Source organism: Neodiprion virginianus, chromosome 4, assembly GCF_021901495.1.
Source record: "Neodiprion virginianus isolate iyNeoVirg1 chromosome 4, iyNeoVirg1.1, whole genome shotgun sequence".
Classification (NCBI taxonomy): domain Eukaryota; kingdom Metazoa; phylum Arthropoda; class Insecta; order Hymenoptera; family Diprionidae; genus Neodiprion; species Neodiprion virginianus.
The window spans coordinates 5,309,256-5,329,471 of NC_060880.1; the positions used below are offsets into that span (position 1 = coordinate 5,309,256).

Consider the following 20,216-nt stretch of genomic DNA (forward strand, 5'->3'; position numbering starts at 1 on the left):
TGATTTTCCGGGAGCCTTTAATTCTGGAGTAATTTTAACACTTGTACGAACTCTGTAAGTTGTTGCGTCCGAGAGTTACACGGATTTTTCTAGTTTTTGGGTGGTTTCCACCCCTTGGGGGTGGAGCACTTAATTCGAGCGGGTGGTTTTCCGGGAGCCTTTAATTCTGGAGTAATTTTAACACTTGTACGAACTCTGTAAGTTGTTGCGTCCGAGAGTTACACCGATTTTTCTAGTTTTTGGGTGGTTTCCACCCCTTGGGGGTGGAGCACTTAATTCGAGCGGGTGATTTTCCGGGAGCCTTTAATTCTGGAGTAATTTTAACACTTGTACGAACTCTGTAAGTTGTTGCGTCCGAGAGTTACACGGATTTTTCTAGTTTTTGGGTGGTTTCCACCCCTTGGGGGTGGAGCACTTAATTCGAGCGGGTGGTTTTCCGGGAGCCTTTAATTCTGGAGTAATTTTAACACTTGTACGAACTCTGTAAGTTGTTGCGTCCGAGAGTTACACCGATTTTTCTAGTTTTTGGGTGGTTTCCACCCCTTGGGGGTGGAGCACTTAATTCGAGCGGGTGATTTTCCGGGAGCCTTTAATTCTGGAGTAATTTTAACACTTGTACGAACTCTGTAAGTTGTTGCGTCCGAGAGTTACACGGATTTTTCTAGTTTTTGGGTGGTTTCCACCCCTTGGGGGTGGAGCACTTAATTCGAGCGGGTGGTTTTCCGGGAGCCTTTAATTCTGGAGTAATTTTAACACTCGAACGAACTCTGTAAGTTGTTGCGTCCGAGAGTTACACCGATTTTTCGAGTTTTTTGGTGGTTTCCACCCCCGGGGGTGGAGCACTTAATTCGAGCGGGTGGTTTTCCGGGAGCCTTTAATTCTGGAGTAATTTTAACACTTGTACGAACTCTGTAAGTTGTTGCGTCCGAGAGTTACACGGATTTTTCTAGTTTTTGGGTGGTTTCCACCCCTTGGGGGTGGAGCACTTAATTCGAGCGGGTGATTTTCCGGGAGCCTTTAATTCTGGAGTAATTTTAACACTTGTACGAACTCTGTAAGTTGTTGCGTCCGAGAGTTACACGGATTTTTCTAGTTTTTGGGTGGTTTCCACCCCTTGGGGGTGGAGCACTTAATTCGAGCGGGTGATTTTCCGGGAGCCTTTAATTCTGGAGTAATTTTAACACTTGTACGAACTCTGTAAGTTGTTGCGTCCGAGAGTTACACGGATTTTTCTAGTTTTTGGGTGGTTTCCACCCCTTGGGGGTGGAGCACTTAATTCGAGCGGGTGATTTTCCGGGAGCCTTTAATTCTGGAGTAATTTTAACACTTGTACGAACTCTGTAAGTTGTTGCGTCCGAGAGTTACACGGATTTTTCTAGTTTTTGGGTGGTTTCCACCCCTTGGGGGTGGAGCACTTAATTCGAGCGGGTGGTTTTCCGGGAGCCTTTAATTCTGGAGTAATTTTAACACTCGAACGAACTCTGTAAGTTGTTGCGTCCGAGAGTTACACCGATTTTTCGAGTTTTTTGGTGGTTTCCACCCCCGGGGGTGGAGCACTTAATTCGAGCGGGTGGTTTTCCGGGAGCCTTTAATTCTGGAGTAATTTTAACACTTGTACGAACTCTGTAAGTTGTTGCGTCCGAGAGTTACACGGATTTTTCTAGTTTTTGGGTGGTTTCCACCCCTTGGGGGTGGAGCACTTAATTCGAGCGGGTGGTTTTCCGGGAGCCTTTAATTCTGGAGTAATTTTAACACTCGAACGAACTCTGTAAGTTGTTGCGTCCGAGAGTTACACCGATTTTTCGAGTTTTTTGGTGGTTTCCACCCCCGGGGGTGGAGCACTTAATTCGAGCGGGTGGTTTTCCGGGAGCCTTTAATTAGCCTTTAATTATGACCCTCACACTTTTTCGAAATTTGACCTCGTTCCCGTTTTTTTCCAAGTCTGGTTTATATCGAGCTGGCACCGCCACAGGTTTTTTTTAAAAAACACCGAGCAATCAATTTAAAGATGAGCAATTCCAAGAGCCTTTAATTAGCCTTTAATTATGACCCTAACACTTTTCCGAAATTTCACTTGTTTTCCGTTTTTTTTCGATGTGGCGGTTCCAGGTTTATGTCAAGCTGGCACCGCCACAGGTTTCTTTTAAAAAACGCGGAGCATTTAATTCGAAAATAGAGCATTTAATTAGCCTCTAATTAGCCCTTAATTATTCCATAGGAAATTTTTCGATTTTCGAATGTGGCGGTTCCAGCTTGATATGGCTGGAAAGCAAACATCTTCGCGCCAGGTGCAACGGCGCAAGGAATTATTCTAATGAAATTGATCCCCGATGAGCCTCTGGAATCCAGGATAATAGCCCAACGTTCTTCCCCCTCGCCGCGCGACCGTTTCGTTCGCTTCTCGGGAATATAATCTCCCGGCGACAATACAGAGAGTACGGGAGGATTATTCTCTTCAATTTTCTCTTCAAATCAGTAGTATACAAAGCGATTAACTATCGACAGAATTTTTCTTCCTCCGATAGAGTTTAATGCGGACGCGGTACAATTCGAGAGCATTTCTTTGACAGGGCGATCAATCGTCGTGAATGTAATCTGACAAGATTTTCACAGTTGACGCTGGTAGTTGTCTTCCTTCAACATCGACAGCTTGTAAAATTTTTCAGGTCACATAAAACGCGCCGAACTGTATTCCAAATTTATGACGGTTGGTCACCCTGTCAAGCAACTGCTTTCTAGTTGTGGCACATGCGCATTAAACTATTGGATGGATAATCGCTCTGCACAGGTATGTGAAACCGAGTACCTAAGTATTCTGCTGAGGTGAAATATCCGCCTTGCAATACACAGGGGTTTGTCTGAATAGCACCTTGTCCCCGCCAACCAACCATTTCTACGGGCTCGTCCAGACGATGTACCACTTAACTTCAACCTTACTCCCAGCAGAATTCATCCCCGACTTCTGATTAGGTATGTTCCAATGGTACTACTGCTACTTACATGGTCTCCAGTGATCCTGGAAATGTCCTTGAATCGTGCATGTACTTCCAAAGTCCTGGAAACTATTTTTGAATTTTGCTTGTCCTTTTAAAGTCCTGAAAACTGTTCTTGAGCAACCTTGAAATGTCTTGGAAAGGTCCTTGACTGCACCTGGGCCAAAGTTTCGTTTTTCTCGGATCGTTTGGTCTCATCGTTGTAAAAAATCCCTCCACTCACCCTGGTCGAGCATAAATTGTTATCATTTTCCCACCCACAGCCCGCAGACAGGAATTGAATCGAACCGGATTTACCGCTCTCGCGTGAATAAATCAACCAGCGAGGATTATATCCGGAAGTTTGACGTGAGCGAGGGCGGGAGTGATCGGCTCGGCATCCAGCAACCGGCGTCTTCCGGAGGCCCTGGTCCTTTTCGGGAAGGAAACGGGCAGCACCCATCGGTCACGGACGCTCGCCTCCGCGAACTGTAAATCGGGGCACCGAGCCGCTGGCACCCGGGTGAGAGGGTCTGCGCACCACCTGACCTAAACATAAATCTCGCCAACTAAATCCCGAACTAAGTGCAGCGGCCCCGTCGTCTTCCCTGTATTTCCTCTCGCCCGGTTCCGCTCGTTGCCTTTCCCCTTCCGCCAAACTCCCTTTCCCCAAAGATCCGAGGAAAGCAGCCGAGAGGGGCGTCGATACTTTGCTTCTTTCGAAGCTCTTAAACCTTACTCGAGCCACTCGAACAAACTCGAACACCCTATCCGTTCTTCGATCTATTCTTTCCGTCGCTTACAACTTGCCAGGAGGTTTTCCACCTCCTCTAGTAATCCTTCCGAGTCTCCTGCAAGCTCGCGAGATGCCTATGTACTTCAACGTTACGGAATTGTTTTACAAGGCAAAAATGCCGAAGGGATTCACGCTATATCTTACCAGTCCGAATTACAAGGGTAAAAGCTTGGAACTGTACGAATTTCGGCCAAGGGTTTCAAATTCGTTGTCGCGATGTTCTCGGTCTTTGAGGAATAACCCCTCAAGTTTCTCGAACCAAAACGTTCATTTCCTGTTCTCAAGGAGGAGTAAGAAGAAGAAGAAAAAAAAGGAAGAAACAACGAGAATTCATGGGGTGAGCGACGGTAAGAAACGAGCTTCGTAACTTCTTCGAGAAGATGGTGCTCTCCACCTTCTTCGAAATCGTAAGTGAAAGGGGGCGATGGCAACTGGGAGTTGGGAGTTGGAAATCCAAGAGATAATTGGTAAGCCGTGAGTTCTCGATATTCTCTCCCTTGTTCGTTCGGCTCCGGTCTATTTTCAGATTCCGTCGTCTTTCCAACGCTGTTAGGTGGTGGAGGTGTTCGTTCGCCAGGTTCTCCCCGGTGCTTCAGCAGTATAAGACGGAGGGAAACTCTGCCGCTGCTGCTGCTGGTGGTGGTGTTGCTGCCTGCCTGCTGCTTCCTACGGCGGAAGATTATTCTCAAGATCCGCCGGCATCAGGCCAGCAGCACGCCACGAGCACCACCGGCACGGATTCAATTCCAATTAAACTTTTAGTTGGCGTTCGTACTACCGGAAAATCACAAGAGTATAGATTTTACGGCTTCGCACCAGCTACGCTCTCCGAACGTAATTCTGCGCGTTGTAACGTCGCGTCGTCTTCGGGGGAGAATAAAATGAGCCGAAACTCGTTCTTACTCTTCCCGTTCACCGTTTCGTCGTTTTCACGGATTCGTGAACGGTGTTGTTTACGCCTCGAATCCAGACAGCAGCGATTCTACGGAAGATGAGAAGAAACTCGGCTACCGTCTCTTGAGATTGCCTTTTTCTACTCTCTTCAAGTTTGTCATATTACAGAGGCGAACTGCTTTTTCGAATTCTACGAACAGGATTACCTCTTCCGGTTATTGTGCAACGAACTATGACGTGTAAAATCAATTCCCTACACTCCGCGTTCTTATCTCGACCGTACAAAGGAGTTGGTCACTCGAGACTCGAGAGGCTTGCCGAAGGGACCGTTGTGGAAAATGAGAAATAAAATTGACGCGAACGAAATATAAATTCTCCCGCAGAGCCACTCTCTGGAGGATTAGAGAGAAAATCACGTTCGAAAGAGAGAGAGAGAGAGAGACAGAGAGCAAGATGCAGCAGCGACAACAATCTAATCATTTTTCTATCACCGGTAACTGTGTTTTCAACGTAAATGCATCAAGCTTTCCGATTCCTCTGCAGAGGAAATCAAAGTAGTTCGCACCTCTGCCGGATTGATCATTCCTTTTCGTTGTCATTTAAATTCAGGTTTTATATCGGGTTTTCTCGTTTCTTTTTTTGCTGGAAATATCGCGATTGCCAATTTGCAGAGAATCGTCGACGCGTTCGAAATCTGGTGACTATATCGCTGCTATCAGCGAAATTCTCTCCCCCAAAAACTGACCGCGACCAAAGCTCTGTGTCCGAACCTTTGATCCCGTGCGGGGCTAAAATCGTGGGTATAATTTGTTCGACATTCGATTTACGACCCTGTTGCGAAACAGCGTTCGCAGAGCGAAGAGTCTTCAAGGCCGGCAGAAAAATGGCCGTCCACCACGCGTAAATTTGCATCTCGGAGATCCTTTACCCCGGGCCGCAGGCAGGACGAGTTCGCCAAGCCTCGATACAATGTGGCGAACTTGAGAAGAAGGTCCTTCCCAGTTTATCGATCGCGCGTGCTACGATCATCGGCGACAATGTTGAGCACGCTGGGAATTGTGGTAATTAATCGTCCGACCATCCGAGAGGAGTTGTCAAGGTAATCTCGTGGCGGTGATCTGGCGCAGATCGTTCCCTGAAACCCGCTGATTATCCCGGTTATTAGCGGTTCAACGGAAACTGTTGATCTATCGCCTTCTGCTGCCGAGTTTCGCGTTTCCAAGGATCCCGATAACGCTTCGCTGGGACTGCAAACGCCGTATCCACTCTGGCTGGTCCTCAGGTGTACGAAGGGAGAGCAGAATTCGTATCTCTTGATCGCGGGTGCAGCGTTCTCACCGTATAATTGAGTGTCGCTCCAGAGCGACTCCGAGATTCCCGATACGGATCGAGTCGTCGAGGAGAACGAACCTGCGCACCTCAGGTACGTCGTATCTCCGCATCACGGTGTAACACCCATCGACCGCATAACTCTCTAATTCGCACCTCAACAAATTCCACGGACCATTGCTATCGGACGCGATGATTATATCATCCAATGTTGTCCGATGGTCCTGGAAGTCCTTGAATTTTTCTTGTGTCCTGGAAACATTCTATTTTCAAGCTTTGCCACGGACCACACATTTATTTGTGCTCACTGAGTAAATGTTTAGAAAAAAAATGGATTTCCACATCGAATCGTGTCTTTCGTTCTTTCCTATTAACAGGTGGTAGTAGAAGTAACTTAATGTATCTCGTACATCGCGTCGATTATGTACAGTGACCTCTACCCTCTGCGGAGAATTCATGAATTCGTGTATTTTTTTTTTCTTCCGAACGTCCTTGAATTCGTTATGGATTTTTCACCGGACACCGTGTTACAGTTCCGTAATACGGCGCCAAAAATTCCGCTCTGTTTAAAATTAGTGGGGAGCGTATCTACCGCGTGTCAGGTTTTCGACAAATCGACGTAGAAGTGGCCGACCGTTAAGTGGACGAAGAGTGACGGTAAGGCGAGGTTGAAGCAGCGAGCATCGTCCAGTCAATGAGCATTCCCGTTCACTGGCCATCGCGTTCTTGTCTCCATTCACCGTCGGTAGCGTCTTTGTCCGCACTTGAAGTGTTCGTTAACCGAGGTACGTCTTCGACACCCTTGGTCAACGAGACGCCCCGGGTATAACAAGTGGAAAAAATTGCTCGAGAGAGAGAAAGAGAGAGAGATCAACGACCGGGTGTATGTGATGAGGTAAGAAGAAAAAAAAGGGTCGACGAGGCGACCATAGCTTATACACTGTGTCGGGGAAAACTTTGTTTGCACCGCGGTTGAGCCGGGCGTGGGATGGATTTGAGGTCGGGAATAAGGACCCTTGACCGTTTCATCAGAGAATTCTGTACATCCGCGCAGCCTATAGTAAAGTTCTCGACCTGGTTCTCCTCTCCCTACCGTCGTCGCGTCGCGTCGTTTCCCTCTCACGGATGGTAGGACGAAACTTTGTTCATTATTTTTCCCCGCAAACGTTGACGCGTGCGTATATCCGGTACGTCGTCAAATTGTCCAACAAACTTTGCCTGATCACCGATGCGGATGAAAAGTAGACGGGATCATTTGTAAAACGTTCGTGCGGGCAGCGATATTTGACGGACTTTGTTATCTCTTTTCGGAGTGGCAGATAAGCGCCGCCACGGTTATCCGTTCTCCTTATTCCTCCTCCTCCTCCTCCTCTTTCATTTATTCAGTCGAGGAGTATCAGTCGAGATTCAGTGGCAAAAAGCGTTCTCCCGTTTTATGCAGATTATCCATTATACGGAAAGTGGAATAAAAGAGCACCACCGTCGTTTCTCTACGTATATGTATACCGTACCTCGACCTTCGTATATTTCACTTGAGTCTTCCTCGGGCTCATAAATTTCTCTCACTAAAAATGCATTCTTCTGACGTCATTCTTCGTACCGAGCTTAGCGCGGAGCGGCTGCCTGATGAAGTATTCTTGAATAAATAAATTCTTTTTCCGATACTTCCGTATCTCTCTTGATAATTCTCGGAAATAGTTGTGGGTAGGTATGCAATGCGTACTATAAATCTCTCATTTATATTAGCTGACTTACAAAAAAAGTTAATGATCGTCGATTCCTTTAAGTTCCACACCGTGGTCAAAATGGCCACACAACATCTTCACCGTAAATCCCGTACGAAAAACATTCAAACTAATCTGATTTCAAGCAAAATATATAATGAAATATCGTAAAAAAAAACGTGAATTTATTCTCTTGCTAAAAAGTCAACTTTACTCACTCAAATAAATTCCTTTTTATGTATCGCGCAGTATTTCAATGTTTATTTATTTTTGTTTTTGTTTTTTCTTTGATATCTGTGCCTCGAGAGTTACTCAGTCAATTTTCAGCTCAAAATATTGCAAATTCAGTGAGTTATGATTTTATTTCTTAGTACGATTTTGCTGGTGAAAAAATAATGGAAAGAATATTGTGATTTTTCTATAACCGTGTTGATAACAAGGTGTTTGCAATTCGAATTCAGCGTTGAAACGTTTTTGTCTGGATTACGTGGTATTTCATTAATCAGATTCAGCTTGATCCGCAGTTTCAGTTGTCCTGTTCAACTTTCATATGTTTTTGATTAAACACATTATTTTTTTTTTTTGATCATACATCCTTGATTGTCCTGTGCGTTCTTCACCTTGCTTCCTTCGGTCCAAAGATGAACTCCGCCGTTTCCATTCATCACTGCCGTGTTATTAGTCTTCATTCCGTGTGAAACATCATCCGACTGAGTGATTTCCTTCACGCCCCAAAAATCCCGGACGAGTTTAGCTGGCAAAGATACTACGTATATATTATACACCTACTCTCGTAGGTACCAAATGATCTCGTCGGTGGGTACTTGGTCACGGAATCGCGCGTAGGGTCTCGAGTGTCACGCGCCTCCCTTTTGTGCCTTGAGGAGGAGATCATCTCCCGTGAATAAGACAGTTGCAGACGCTTGGGGAGTAAAAATCAGGCGAATGAAACGACAGGGACGGGAACCGGACGCTTGGCGTGTTAATATTTAATGTCCCGAAGTGCCCGAGAAAGCTCAAAAAGCTCAAAAAGCTCAACGTGATGGCTGCAACTGAAGCGGCGAGGAGTTTATTCGTCTTTCCGAGGGGTGTCTCGAAGCCCTTCTCGTATATCCGTTGATCGACTTGCTTTGCTGAAAAGTGTATAATACATGATGAATAGTGTCTGGTTTCCCAGCCGTTATGCGAGATGATGCTCTTTATGCACTTGTCGACAGGCAGCAGTGAAAAGTAGAGAATAATTGACTCGGAGTGGAGGAAAAAAAGTTGATTAAAATTGGGAAGTAACAAAAAAAAAAAAAAAAAAAAAACTACATCGTCGTGCTTGTCTGAGAAATTGGCAAGCGGCCAGAAGAGAACCCGGAACACTTCCTCTAGACCAGACTGTGCAAACAGCCGGTGAGACTAGGTTAGGTGTTGGAACTACCTTGTCGAGACGAGGAGAGAATAATCAAATAATAATAATAATAATAATAATAACAATAATAATAATAATAATAATCATGATAATAGTAATAATATAAAGGGGAAAACAGGAAGAAAGAAGAAAAAAAGGCAAGAAAGAAAATAATAAAATTGCTACTGCGGACCGCGTTTCCTTTCTCCAGGTAACAACGTGGTATTCGAGCCTAGTGCAAACTTTCCTCATTTCTCAGGGACTACGGTGGCTGTGGCAGACGTCCTGAGAATCGATGCCGCTCCACGTCGCCAATAAGCTCCACCATCTTTCCAGCTTGACGATATTTTTCATCCTCACTTTTTCTTTTTCTTCTTCTTCACGTTCTGTTATTCTCTCACACTCGAGTGGCTGGTATTTATTGTTGTTATTACCGTCTATCCCTCTTTTCGTGGCAGGAGAATTCATGAAATTACCGTTTCATCGTTATCGGAGGATCTGAAAACGCCCACCGAAAAGCTTCAATATTTTTATACGAAAATCGGAGGGATAGAGATAGAGAGAGAGAGAGAGTGAAACGAAAATGTGTCGATTCATCATCGACAGACAAAGTGGAAGGGAAACGAAGGTTAAGTGTTTCTTTAAACAAATCGATTACGACGAAGCCGAGCTGGGTTATTATCCATAACAATCTGTCGTGGAGTCCCTGTCTCTTGTCCCATCTCTCGTGTCTCCCGTCAATCAACGTACTAAGAAAGATGTTTCCCTCTTCGCAAACGCCGGGATGAGTTTTCACGTTTCCATCAGTTTTCAATCCCGTCGCTGCGGTTTCTAATGACGAAGCCTATAACCGGTCCGCGTCCCGACAGATTATCCCGGACTTTGAAAGGTTCACGAAATTTTCCCCCATTCAGCGATTCGCAGGATTATTTCGCTTGTTATATGAAACAGGGTGGCCACGCAACTGGAAAACCTGTAAATGTCAGGGGATCTTTGATTTGGTCGTGGAAAAAACTGACGATGTCAGTTTTCTATCATGGAGATTAGAAATCATTTTTCTAGCTTGATTTTTTTTGTAAATTATATTTTTCTTGGATTAGAATTGAATTTGAAACGAATATAGAGTTAATGAGCTGAACGATTTGGACTTTTGTAGCTTACCAGAACGGGGATGAGACAAATTTCATTTGTTACAATAACTAGAAAAATTTAGTACAACAGGTATCGTTAAAAAAAAAACTGTTTGAATATTGTTGGAATTAGGAAAAACGAGGTACGCCTAACCATTTTGCGCTATCTTCGATCCTTTTTTGGTAATTGCAACGCAAAATCAATTTTTGAGGTTTACTCTACTTTTTTAGTCAAACAAGGCTTTAACATCAATTTATCGTTGCACAAGTATTAAATTTTTCGCAGCAGCCAGAAGAAAATATAGTAACAGTGATCGTAATGAGAAGGAATATTAACGGATACCAGACTTTGCGGTAACAGCTAGAAAACTAATTTTCATTCTCTACCTAGAGCTATATTTTTCGATTGTGGTAAAAAATGAAAATAGTCGAGGACTGAGCGGTAATCGGAAGTAAAAATATCTCTCAGTGTGGCAAAATGTCAGAGAAAACTGGGTCTTAGGTATTGAAAAACTAGGAAATGTCATGGAATTTCTTTTCCATACAATTTGTGGACAACCTGATAAAATTTTCCTCGCCCCACGTACGGCTTACTTATTATTCTGTATCCTCCCGGGCGCGTTTCACCTTCTCGCGAATGAGCGATTGCAATTGGCCGCGGCTATGCGCCGGATAGACGTATTTCGAAGCTTCAGCTTATACGGCGTGCTTGCGAGTTATACCGCCTCGTAAAGCTCGTAAGCCACGTATGCATGCATGCATGCAGCCGCACATCGTGACAGGATCGTGCCCGCGCTGCATGCCCGTAAAAATCTTGATAGGGGGGAAAAATTCCGTGCAGGGAAGTCGGCGTAAATCCCAAGTTTTCAATACCTGTACCCCGCGTTCAAGTATCGCCGTCACCCCGATGCTCTTGTCCCAAGAATTGATAAGTTTTTCCTCCACCCCTGTCCAATACACTTCGCTTCGTATTTTATCATATCGCATTCGTATCTCTTTGTATACCGCGTATATATTCACACCTGCCGTCGTGTGTGCGAGCACATAAACGAGTTACGACGGTACGGAAACATTCCTGCTGAATTGACTCGCCCTTTGCTCTCCTTTCTCGGCGCACCACTTTGGTCACGCATAATTTTCCAATCCGCTTTACAATCGCTCACCGCGTCAACCCTGATCGCAAATTCCGAATTTCTTTTTTCATCCCGAAGTTTGGCGTATCACCCATTCCCCGTGTATATCAACAGCGACGCTTTGGAGAACTCGATGAAATATCCAACGCTACGTAACGTCTCTCTAGTCTAACGTTGGGAAATTCGGTGACGATCCTCAAGCGGGTAAGAAACTTTCCTCAAGGGATGGAGAGCAATTGTTCAACCGTCCGTCCGTCCGTCTGTCTGTCTGTCTGTCTGTCTGTCTGTCTGTCTGTCTGTCTGTCTGTCTGTCTGCCTGCGCTGCAAGCTCTATGAAATTCCCAGGAGACACGTGCCGGCAAGCAATTAGGCGGAACCATGAGGCAAGGAACGAATACAAAGTAAACCGATTCCCATTCGCATTCTCATCCTTCGAGTTATCACTTTTCTTTCGCGCCATCGCTTGTCCGTGTGTGTAAATTTAACCTGAAGTACCATTTTCCACAAACCAGTCTTCTATCATCGAAACGAGTGAAGAAACGTTTTCGACGGGAAAAGATCTCGAGACTACGTCGTTGCAGAATGGTCAAATTACTGGACCGAGGCAAGGTGGTCAGGGAAAAATTGGGAAACGTAAAGGAAAAAAAAAATTTGGCAGTCAATCATGGAAACAAAACGAAAAATTCATGTCGCCGAAACACGTATATTTTTAATGGGGAAATCCACTCTCTTGGTGGGAGGGGTTAGAGTTGACATAACAATCTGACAAAAATCTGAGAATTGGGTTTCGTCAGAGCCCTAACGAAGGACTACCCTAATATATATGTATACATATAAACATTTGGATGTGTTTTCATGTAATTTTTTCTAACATTGTTCAATTTCCTTGTGAATTTACATTGAGACGAAATGAAGAATTGGGGGTATTTTAATTGAAGATTCGTCGCACTAACGAAGGAAATAAGAACTTAAGTCAGAGAAAATTGAACAACTGGTCAGAGAAAGTCAGAGAAAGGTCAGGGAACTTTTTTTTCCGCAAAAGTGGCCATCGTAAGGGGGTTGACCAAATTCGGAGGAAAATTATTCCGCAGTTTTTGAATCGCCACTTCTCTACGTTTCTACAAATTTTTCATCCATGCTGTGAATTTCGTATAAAGAATTGGAAACGGGGAAAAGTTATCACCTCGATACCGTATAAATTGATACTTTGATCTGACTTCTGCGGTTCTGGCACCGCAGAAATATATTCGATAATTATAAGTTCTTCGTCTTCTTCTAGCTCTTTGGTATTTACTTTTTTTTTCCACTTCTCGTCTTCCTCCATTTGGCGGAAATCAAGGTCAGCTATTCCTTCGCTAATAACTGCCTTCCGATTCGTGATCAGCGTTTCACATGGCACGGACTTCTTGTTCAGGTTGAGGTCAAAACCAAGCCTGCTGATGCCGAATACGTCACGTATTCGGCCGGGTCTACGCGATTAGAATTCAAAGTCGTTGGCAAAATCGTTTCGCAGAGATGGACAGTAAGGTGGAACAGATATAGCGTGGGTTAAAATTTCGAGTGATCGGAATGCGGAATGAACTTTGTGGAATACAGAATCATTCGATCAATTTGTAAGAGCCGGAGCTCCGAATGGTTCTAATTTTTCAAAGTTTCCTGCTCGGAATTGATCGTCGTACCTAATGCCCGATCACGAAAATTTTTCGTCACCAATTAGAACGATTGTAAATGAAACTTGAACTTCGCCAATTTGAAGTTCAAAGTTTAGAGCTCTCAAGAAATAATAATAATAACAATAAGCTTAAGAAATAACGATTCGTTTGGATTTTTGCCAATTACCCGAAAATATTTTCGACCTTCTTCTTGCGGCCGAAACATGAAGTAAAAACGAAAAGGTATTTCGCACTAGATTTTGGCAATATTCTTTATGGATCATGGGCCAATCTCGCACGCGTTGTTCAAAAGGATTTTAATTTCGCGTTCTTGTTATAATTCGGTTTAAATCGATTTCGTCGTAGCGATACAATCGAGCAAGCAGCCGCTGGTGTATCGGAAAATAGAATTCGCCCGGATCCCGTGTTCGCCATTTATCGGTGGGTTCCAGAGTCCCCAGGTGGTCAAATGGTCCGCATAATTTCGCATATAATGGGCGAAACTCGGGCGTAGCGAAATTCCCATTAACGCGTGCCTCCGCACAATAGGCTCGCAAATGTAAGTGAGTACCTATACATATATCCGAAATTTGGTAACCACTGTACGTCGATACTCGTACGATTTGCGAAATCGAACAATTCGCAATATTCACTCGAAAATCTCTATCGGATTTCTTTCGGCGTTATAACATCCGCGATTCATTATACCTCGTAAGTATACAATGCGATTCGTTGATTTTACAATATGTACCGAAAAATAACGACTGCGCAACAAATATGCGACAATACATTGTGCAAACTACGCGACAACGGAAATTGTGCTCTGTACGCGTAATTTGATTTTTTTTTTTTTTTTTCTTTCTTTACACAACGCGTACTGAGTGTTCCGAATTTCCTGCCACAGCACGCTTTTTATCTCGTTTCACTAAATTTCCATACATTTATAAGAAATTAACAGCCAGTAGTCGATTTTGTCGGTTAAATCCCTCGACAATTGAGAGTTTTTGGTTTTTTTTTTTTTTTTTTTTTATCCGCTCATCACCCTTCAGCATTTATCGTATCCTCACTGTAAACGATTTTTGTTCCATTTCAATTCTTTTCCTTTTTTTTTGTTTTTATTTTCAACTTTTCATCACTTTCGGTGATTATGTAAAGATGTCGAAAACATTTTTTCTAATTTCAACTAATCTTCACGTTTTCGAAGCTCTGAAACGCAGAAAGCAGGTTTTCAGCAAAATGTCGATCTGTCCGAGAAACTCCGGCGATGATCTCGGAAACGGATGGATGAAAAAATTTGAAACTTATTGGATTTTATAATCAAATTATAGGCATGAGTAATTACCGTGTCCCGTTCCATTTCAACTTCAGATTTCGGCGAAAATTAATTTTCAATGTTTATCCGACGAACCTACATTTTTTCTTTATTACATTTGCGAAATGAACGATTATGTTTTTCTCAATATGAATATATATATATATATATATTTTTTTTTTTTAACTTATAACCTCTTCGTTTCTCAGGAATCTTTGTTTTTTTTTTTATCTAATTGTTCTTTCAAAACTATGTCACTCGGCTGTTAAGTCCCATCAGTTTCAGATTTTTCACTCAACGTGTTCAAAATTATCGCGTAAGTTTGTCAAAATCACTCGGACAGATCGACAGACTTTTGTCTATATGTATGTATCTGTTGAATGATCGAAGAGTCGACGTCATTGATAGGCATGTTACTTATAGAAATTTGAATTCCTTTCCAAACTCGTGATTCTGTTCACGAAACTTTACGATCGACAAAATACGATTCACGAATCTTTATCAACGATTCGCTAACCGTTCGAAACTTGAATGGATAAAGATTCCAAGATCCAGATTTGGCAGCCTGATTTGCGAAATATTATTCAACGACAAAGATTATTTTGCTTTTTTATTCGCTTACGAATCCTTACCTACGATTCTAAGGAAATTTCGTGATTTTCTAATCACCTTTTGAGTAAGTGGGGGGTTGACGGACCCCATTGAAAACTTGAAAAATCTCGGTGTTGAAATATTTAACCAACGTTACATTTTTGGTTGAGAATTTTTACCAACGATTTACCAACAGTCTTTGAAAAAATCGATTACGCCAATATCGGGGTCTGGCGTAACGTACACTGAGAAAAATTTCATTTGTTACAGTAACTAGAAAAATTGATTAAAAGAGGTATCGTTAAAAAAACTGTTTGAATATTGTTGGAATTACGAAAAACGAGGCACGCTAGAAAACTAATTTTCATTTTTGACCTAGAACTATATTTTTCGATTGTGGTAAAAAATGAAAATGGTCAAAGACTGAGCGGTAATCGGAACTAAAAATTTCTTTCACAATCAGTGTACGTACATACATATCATTGGCTCTGATTTTCGTCCTCCGATTCGTTCTTTTGATAACACGAGAACATCCCCTGCGGATACGTGACGAGCAAAGGGTCGTCCCGTTTCCCACAATATATGTATGGTGAACCGAGTCGAGCGTAAACTAGGAATATGCGTACGTACCGCTGCGTCCTGGACGAAAGAGCCGGAGGAATGCGGACTACGTTTTATATATCCGCAAAACGCGTGCGTTTGTTCGCCCTTCTGCATTCCGCTACAGACTTTACACGATGCGTTGTACGCTACGCTATGGGAAAATTAAACCGTGTCGCTGGGGTTCGGCGTTATTCATGTATAAAGCTATGTTCGCACACCCCGTGTGCAATATAATTATACAACTTGTCTCCCAGTTTTCCTACCTCCTCCTTGATTAGATGTTTCAGCTGGCGATACGGTTTAGCCGAATCCCAACTCTCACCCTCAGGGGTCAGCCCGGCTTAACACCTTTCCAACAGTTTCGTGGGTTTTACAACTTCGACGGAAAATTTCAACTCTGATAAAGGGGTCGTTGTTTACCCTATGTTCAAAATTTCTATTCATTCTATTCTCACGGCTCGGTGTTGAAACCCGTTCCTTGAATATTGACGTTACATGGTCGTTATTAGCAAATTTATAACAGATTTAATCCATCTGAATCCGCGAAATTTAAATCACATTATCTATACTCTCGACCTCGAGAAACAATTTATACTTGTCGAAATTCTTTTGGTCTACAGGTTTCACTCTCTCTCTCTTTCTCTTTTACACTTTTATTACTCGACGCTGCAAAGACTCGATGTTTCTATTTTACCTTCATTCGAAAATGATTGGAAAACCGTTAGTCAACCGCTGCGCGAGAATGGCTCAATTTCGCAAATGGTTTAACCTGGAGAACGATAAAGTGGAGGAGAGATATCGCGAGCGGATGGTTTATCAGTGAAGAGGTGACAATTGCTTAGGCAATTGCACGAAAGTGTGTGTAGCCTTCTCTCTCTCTCTCTCTCTCTCTCTCTCTCTCTTTCTCTCTCTTTCGCTCCGCACCCTCCTCGCCCAGCCACCGATACCGGTACAATAAACCCCGCGAGAGCATGTAGAAGTGGACATCATCTCTGATTTAATTTAGCGAAACAAAGCTCTACGGATTGCGTAATCTTGGAGCTGATAGAACGTGCTGCAGAGTGTACCTGGATAATTCATTCGGAATCCTTGAAGCACCTCACACCCCCTTGGATCATCACCACCTGTACGGATCATTTCGAACAGCCAAAATCTATGAACAGTAATTATATCAGTTCTCCCGATTAATTTAAGTCTGAGAATATTTTCCGCAATCAGCAATTCTCGCGTTTATAGTTATCGCATTTCGGGAGAGATCGATGGAAGCGGATGGATCGAGGCTTCTTATAATTTTTTTTTTTATTTTTTATATATTTCGGTATCTGTCTCACAACGCTCTCGACTGACAATGAGTGTAATAAATTTTCGTACAAAATACATGTATAGAGGTTGTGGATATACATAAATAAAGGCTGCTAGGGAGTAACAATTTATAACGTATTGTCAGGCTCAGTTGGATATGAAAATGTATACAATACTTCGATCTCGTTTATCCTCCGCGCATATCTTCGTTTTCTCTCTCTCTCTTTTTCTTTGTTTTTCACATATTTCTCACTCTCCGCTCGACGGTTTGGGATAAATCGATTACTTGTCCAAATACATATCCGCGCTCCCATATCATGAGAGGATACCAATTACATTCTAGGCTTAGGTACATACGTATAACGCACGCACTTATGGGATGATTTATTTACTCCCATACGCTATGGCGCCGCTACGGACCAAGCAGACAAACTAACCTAACCAAACAACGACATTTATATACATATGCCCGGACTCGGAGAAGAAAACAATAATGAAAGAAAGAAAAAAGTGTCATATCTATTTGCGAAAATGATTTCATGATTCTCCAAACAATTTCAACTTGTTTGCTTTTGAATAACGACTTTTCGAACACAAGGCACCTTTCGTTTTTACGTGATAAATTTGAGGTGGCATAACTTGAAATCTTTCTCTTCGAATCATCCGAAACGAATTTTTGCAACTGGACAGCGGTGCGTTTCGAAATGAAGTTTGCTCAATATGAGACGAGAATTGAACAACAAATTGAGATATAAAATTGCTTCAGTTCGTATCGAAGGTGGCAAAAGAGGCTGCATAATAGTGAGAAAAAGACACGGAGGTGCTCGGAAAAGCTGAACGGGATATTTTGCGTATGCAGACGAATCAGGCGACTAGCGGTTGAAAATTCGGTAGACGAAAGCCGACCGGGGGTTCCGAGGAGGTCCACCAAGTTACCCAGACGTGAATTCTCCAAACATCCGGAAAATTGGAATCGCCATTGCCCGACGGCTTGAGCCCCTCAGAATTTTCGTCTCGACAGAACTGCGTCGGAGAATTGCATCGCGTTCATTCGGGACGCGTCTCTCAAAGCCGATGCAATGGTGTGGTGGTCTCAACGTGACTCGTTACCATGATTGAAGTGACGAATTCCACCGAACTTTCCTTGTTTTTACTTCAGATACATGGGAACTCTCTATTAACTCTTCGCGATTCGACGTACGCTACGATGGTTAATTCTATTACTTCTTTTTTTTTTTTATTAGGTACCACTCGAAAACTTTGTGACAAATATTGAGAAAAAAAATGTCGTCCAACTTGGTAGAGGTAAGAAAATATTTAGAGGTCCTTATCCACCTTACGGACTTCTATATTATATATTAGTTTTATTTAAATTATTTTTTTTTTTTGTATTGTGGTCCGATCAATCGTTCACCAATCAATAGCAAACTGGGCCCAACAATTCCGCAGTTGGCTGTTCTCGTCTTTTATCCGAAACATTAATTGTCTCGGAAAGATTTCGATAACAGTTTTTGTTACCGAAATGGGAGTATCGCATCACCTCGAACCTCCCTGTTTCGTTTTTGGTACTGATTTTTATGAACAATGATTAATTCGACCGTGATACGAAAAAAATAAACTAACATATATATGATAAGTCCTTAAGGTGTAGATATAAAAATGAATGAAAAATATTACAATAATTGGTAGCGACCTCTCTTCAGGTTTTACGATATATTTTTTTCTCACTATTCGTCACAAGTTTTTGAAGCTACACCTTACACCTCTTCGAACAAAATTCAATGTTCAACAATTGCAGACAATTCTCCGACTACCTCATTAACCCGGAATGCACCTGCATCGTTTGTCTCAAACTTTTCTAGTGGCTCAACGTGGTGGTTGGATTAACTGGAACGCGGTACAGGTTCTAAATTTTAACTGCCTCTGTGTATCCTTGTCGGTGGTTTTTTTTTTTTTTATTTATTTATTTTTTCTTATTCCTTTCGAGAGGGTGTCTCTTGTTCCGTACTTTCTTTCTCCTCGTTTACTTCTCTCTTTTGTTTCTTCAACCCCCATTCTCGAACCCTGCGGAAAATAATTACCGGGGCTAGGAAACGTGAGCGGAATTAGCTGCTCGATTCGAAACGAGAAAGAATAAGCCAAGGTGGAGCACAAAACTCTGTTGTAAAAATAGCTGCTTGCTGGATGCACCTCCGAGGTCTGAAGAGAAGCAAGTATTGACCCTGCCGGTGGAGTTCCTTCATTTCCCGAGATTATCGGCTTAGCCATATCTTCCGCGGAAACCATTTTCTTCGCGAATAACATCGGGACCGATAACTTTGTCCTTAGGCCATGGATTATGACGGCGCACCGTCCAAATTCCGCGTTCCAAAAAACTTCACGTTCACTTAGACCGAAGAACAGGTCTGTCTTTTTCAATTCTTCGCCGAAGGAATCACCGTTTGGATGCTTGTTTACTGCGAAGTTCGAGTTTGAGGCACGAAATGTAGTAAAAGCGAATGTTACCACTTGGGGTTTAATATTTGCTCGGTGAAATTACTGCCGCAGAATCGCAATTGTATCCGAGTTCCCGTAAACTTCCGTTACTGCGGGCTGGTGTAGGTTCAACGTACACACGTACGAGGTAGCTTAATTTTCTGTAAAATAAAACGAACGAACGGCGAACGGTCCTGCATAGAAGTTTCACTTCCTCGTCGTCATTCAACCCCCTGCGCGGTATAACGTCAGCGTCTCGGTACCAGATTAAACCCATATTATACCCATCTATGCGTGGCGGAGGAATCTCTCTCTCTCTCGCTCTCTCTCTCTCTCACTCTCTATATCTCTCTCGTGCCGTTGCGTATAATAACTGGAATCTAGGTAGTCGGCTGGACCCTTTCGGTTTCGGAGCCCCGACTAACAGAGACGAAATTGAATCCCGCGTCACTCGGTCCGTCCATCCATCCATCCGTCCTCCGCAATCTCGCCGTTTTCTCTAATCCGTAGAATGAGACGGGGACCTCGTCATCCCCGGATTCGTAATCCTTCTACTTTACCTACACCACCCCCTACCGCCGTACCCCCCTTCCTCCCTGTGCTTGATTCCTCTCTGACTAATCTACGACCTGCCCCTGCACACACGGGCTTACCCTTAATGCTTGTGCTATTCCTGCACTAGCTGGTTAGGGTGTGCGTTACACGTGTACCGCATCTCGTACCCTTGTACTTAGACTGCGGATGTTCCATGGCAAGCGGGTTCTCTTCATTGGAACATGTGATCCCTCTGTAGAGAAAAATTATAACCCGTTTTTGATACACTTTTTACCTCACGTTACCGAACTTCGAAGTGTTTTCAAGACGCGGTAACCGTGCAATCTTCATTGCATAATTCTATCCGCTTATT

The 20,216-nt window shown here is 43.2% G+C and overlaps 1 protein-coding gene across 2 annotated transcripts in view; it reads left to right on the plus strand.

Annotated features, from left to right (window-relative positions):
* LOC124302350 (transmembrane protein 132C) overlaps positions 1-20,216 on the plus strand; it is a 206,579-nt gene that overhangs the window by 110,670 nt on the left and 75,693 nt on the right. The gene's annotated exons all lie outside the window — the stretch shown is intronic.